General features: G+C 37.9%; 1 pseudogene; it reads left to right on the plus strand.

The window, feature by feature from the left end:
- The first annotated feature begins 2,664 nt into the window (after positions 1-2,664).
- Positions 2,665-2,811, plus strand: LOC113618597 (uncharacterized; annotated as a pseudogene).
- The last annotated feature ends 1,969 nt before the right edge of the window (positions 2,812-4,780 follow it).

The following is a 4,780-nucleotide window of genomic DNA, read 5'->3' on the forward strand; positions in this document are numbered from 1 at the left end:
TGTGCAATGGCAGAGCCAGATGGCATTACGTTTGTATTTTCCAGGATGCATACGGAGCATGACACTGCTCTACATTTTTTGATAAATAATTTAGGTTATCCTTATACAAATCACCATTTTACCCTATCAGTTGAGGACTATGGATTGCTATTTTAACTAACCAGCCAATTAATTCATTAGAAAGAACACATTGTTTCACTGACTAATCTGACAATTCATCCATAATGGTTGGACTGCACATGTGGACACACCTAGAGAAAAGCACTGGGGTAAGCATCTGCTCCATCCCCCAGTCATGGGCACCTGATGTTCTATATCCATCCAGTAAGCTGAGCTCTATGGAAGAAAGAAAGAAAGAGGGCCATGGAGAGCAAATCACTGGCCCTCCAAATTCCCAAGGGTCTCGAATTACAGTAAGAAAGAAAATCAACCAGGGTGTTTCTCTATTTTCTTGTTAGAAAGGGACCACACAGAGTGAACATCAGTAGCAAAATACAACTGTGAAAACAAGATTTTGGCAGGAAAGAGAGATGTGAGGAGGAAGGTGAGAAGGGCATATTTAGAGGTATTCCACCTCATTTTCCCTGGGAATGGTTGGTGAGCCAACAACATAAATCAAAAAAATGCTTAAAAACATTCATTATCTTGGAAGATCATGTGTTACACATATATGAGGTCAAACCTGGTGTTCTATGAAAGAACAAGTGAATGTGTTGTAAGTGTGCTTGAATTATCAAGAAATGAAAAATGTTTACTTTTTTCCCTAAAAAAGACTTTATGGAGTAATGTATTTCAAAACCCATGTGAGTAAACAAAATTCCAGAAGTCATTTGTTTTTCCTTAAGTACTTGAAAACCAAGGACAGGAGAATATCATTTCTGAATATATTATTAAACTTTATTTGGAAAACAAAGCTTGTTTTCTCAAAAAAAAAAAAAAAAGCATTCTTTCAACAGTGTAGAATTTTCCACATACCTGTAAAAAGGCAGGGTACTCTAAGTGCATGCTAAAGTAGTTTGAAAATAATTTGTTTCTTATCAGTATATTCCAGTGATTTGTTTCATAATCATATTTGATACAGAATTCAGTGAAAATAATGGTGGTGAATACCTGTGTAACATGGGAAAAATATTACTTCTAAAATGGTAAATGAAAACTTGTAAAATATCAGACTTCAGATGAAAGTCATGTCTATTAGAAAAGGTAAACATTAGCTTTGGAAGAACAAATGGAATGTTTCTTAACAGGTTTGGCAAGATGAGTGGAAAGTATTTCTCATATACATTTTTTTCTGAACAAGGGATAATTTGTGAAGGGATAAATTCGTGTAGGAAAAACAAGTTGGGAATAGATTGTAAGCAACAGTTTAATGAGTAAACCATCCACAGATTCCCAGAAACTGTTAGGCACTGAGAGAAATTGTCACTAAATATATGGTAGTGATTACCTTGAAAACCTCATCCAACTCAGAAACATACAGTTCATTATCCCTAATGTTATTTTTCTGAGTATTTTTGCATGTGTAAAAAATTTGCCCAGAGCCTGAAGACTGTAATTTTCCTTTCATAAATACATGGATTATCTGTGTGTTTGGTTTTTACAAACACTAGTGAGCAGTCATAATTCAGACAGGCACATTTTTATGATAGATATTTCCAATTATTGAGCAGAATAATCGATAATATGAACTTTAATATTTATCATATGCTTGTCATTGGGCTAGAAGGAAATATTGAGAAATATGACATGACTGCTGTTTTTAAGAAGTTTATTCATTTCATTGAAGAATTAAAAATAACACACCTGAAATAAGTAATAAGTATGTGTCATTTATAAGTGCCATAAAAGTTCAAAGAAGGGAGAATAAAGATGACATTTAGGGAAGATTGAGATTATGCTGACATGCAAGGACTTAAATATGTTTGTGATTTTCAAAGGAGGGAGAATATCAGCTTCTTCGAAGTGGAGAGGAAGGGTGTTATATGAGAAAAAAAAGCCATCTTCGATATTACAACAATTTTATATTTAAGAAGAGATCAAAACCAGTGAGTTTGGCTTTCATGATGCAAATCAAGGAAAGTAAAGCTTTACAAATCCCTATCTAGTAGGATAAACAAAAACTATGATTCTTAGTGGGGTGAGGGAAAGAGGGGCATATCAGAATCTCTCCAGGCAACAGAAATTTTGGTACCATGATTGAGAAACACTGGAGGAGGGAGCAAAAGAGATGGAGATGCACTCCTGGTGGAGATGAGGTGAGAGAGAGAGAAAGTGGAAAAGACCTTGAAATGTGTGGAATAAGGTGAAGATACGGGAGTGGAAATGGGTGCTGGTAGATAGAGAGACCATTGAAAAATAAAGTGCCAGGCTAACATGACTGTACTTGATTTGACTGACAACAGAGAGCCATATTTGATTCTTAAGCATAGCAGTGTTACGATGGGTGGAGTTCGGGAAAGCTCGTCTACCTGACATAGATACATAGGGTGAAAATGAAAGACTGAGAGAGAAGAAAGTGGAAGAAGACAGATGAGTTAGAAACATCTGAGATATTTAGCTATGATGAGCCAGGGCTGGGGATAAAGTGAGGTAGTAGACTTTCTTCTGTCCCCAGGAAGATATAAAGGTATGACTTCAAGTCTGGAAAACTAAAAGGACTTATTGATACTTACCTGATCATGAGGGTGATTTTCCCAGGGTGAGGTGTACGCATTACATTCCAGATACACGGAACCCTGCAATTTCTCCAAATGTGGGAAACTCTACTGCATAGTTTGTGGTGGTGGGTGATTGTGTTCTCACTTTCCCTTAAGGAAAATAAAAGATTTATTGTAACCATGCCCCCACTCTTAACCTTACTTCCTCAGAGTGCATGCAAGCCTGTTCTTTTCATGCACTTAGAAGGGCAGTTCGTTGGAAAACATGGTCAATAGTTGAAGGTGCAACCCAATTTCAAGGGCTTAGTATATTTCATGCTGTGGTGTAATTTCTTCATCTGGGTTGGCATTCTCCTTGTTTTACTTTGGTAAAAATATTTAGTACTAAATTATAAAAATAAGATTCAATTTCTCCTTCCAGTTATGTCTATCATGGTCAGGTAAACTCAAGAATGGTTAAATAAAGTGTTTTTGCCCACATGTATATGGAATGCAAATAAGTAAAAGTCTTTTCATTTTTCATTTGTGTGCCTCTTCCAGCATGTGGCCTTCTCTGGCTGGTAGTTAAGTGAGAGTCATACTTCAGAATCTCAAGACAAATGGTATTGAAGGGTCCCTTCCCACCTTGTGGGTTCCCACTTTGCCTCTGTAGCTCTGAAAGTTGTCCAGAAATCTGTGTTGGCTGGCATCTGGAGAAGTTACCAACTGTGGATCCAAAGTTGTCTACTTAAAGAGGGCATAGAGAAACAAGAATTTTTCATGCCTGTCCAGCTCGTAAATTGAGTAGCTACACCCTATGTAGGTAGCCTGGGAGAATTAGGTGGAAGAATTTACAAATGTATAGTTTCAATCTCACTGTTTCCCACAGTATTCTTAATCAAAGTCAGATCTGTTGTCCCAAGTTATTTTTACCTTGGCATTTTGAGGTATGATTTTAAGTGCCAGTAGTGTGATTGTTTCCACAGTACTGTGACTTTTATTTTCTTAAAAAAACCAAAACAAAACACTTGTGGGCCACCCCAAGGACTCTGTACTGTCAGTGTCATTTTTAGTGGTGTCAGAAAAGCCACTGCCAGTTTTGACAAAGAAGGCAAGTCTACAGATATAATCACCACTGCTGCCTAAGTCACCAGAGAACATGGTAGTGTTTGAAAGAGCTAGAAATAAATTATTTAGTACTTAGCGTGCCTTTGTATTCAACATGCCACCACCAGGATAAAGTGGTTGAACTCTACCAAAAGGAGCAATTAATCAGAAAATAAACACACACAGAAACACAGTTTCCAGCTGCCAATGATTTCATTGGATTTGAATAGGGTTTCAGCTGGAATCTGATATTTTGAAGAAAGCAATGAAAAACAGGAGAAAACAGCAGATTAAGAAGAAGGAGGAGCAAAGAAGAGGATGGGAGGTGAGAGTGACAGTAACTGCTGATATCTTTGACAATTCAGTTTCTACACCGCCCAAATTAAGACAAAACAGGAAGAGGAAAAGTCAACTCTGCAAGTACAATACTTTCTATGTAACAACCTCACAATAAATTGCTAGAGTTAACAACCTGTAACAACTAACAGCTTATATCTAAGTCATAGGATTGGGAGTAGAGTGGAGATTGCTTAAATAAAACATTTTTCCCAAAGAGCTGAGTAAAATAACATAAGGAATAAGGGTCAAGGCTCAGCAGCAGGCGAGGAAGATTGTGACCCTTTGGGCATAGAAGCCAATACCAGTATTTGGGAAGAGACCAGAGAAAAGGTAAATAAAGGCCAGTTCACATGGGCAGGAAATGACCCAACCTTTCTGCAGGTCAGGTCCTCATCAAGGTGCTAAGGGCAAGCTCCTGAGGCTCTTCATTTCTGCACCTAGGCATCTTCTCTGAAACATGACACAGTTGCTCCTTCTTCATTTCCTTCATCACCACCCCCAAAGACAGCCACAACTAAAATGTGGAGGGAAGAGGTAGGGGAGAAGTGAGGAGGGGTAGAAAACAGGTCAGAGGGGAAAAGGAAGAGAAAAATTCTGAGACAACAGCTTCTTCCTTCCCAGCTCCAGCCTGTTCTGGGGAGAAGGGAGGCGAATAGCTTGGCATTGGGTGTGAGATTTACATTTTAAACTTAAGTGGC

Source organism: Aethalodelphis obliquidens, unplaced genomic scaffold, assembly GCF_003676395.1.
Source record: "Aethalodelphis obliquidens isolate GAN/ISIS:26980383/991018 unplaced genomic scaffold, ASM367639v1 scaffold5, whole genome shotgun sequence".
Taxonomy (NCBI): domain Eukaryota; kingdom Metazoa; phylum Chordata; class Mammalia; order Artiodactyla; family Delphinidae; genus Aethalodelphis; species Aethalodelphis obliquidens.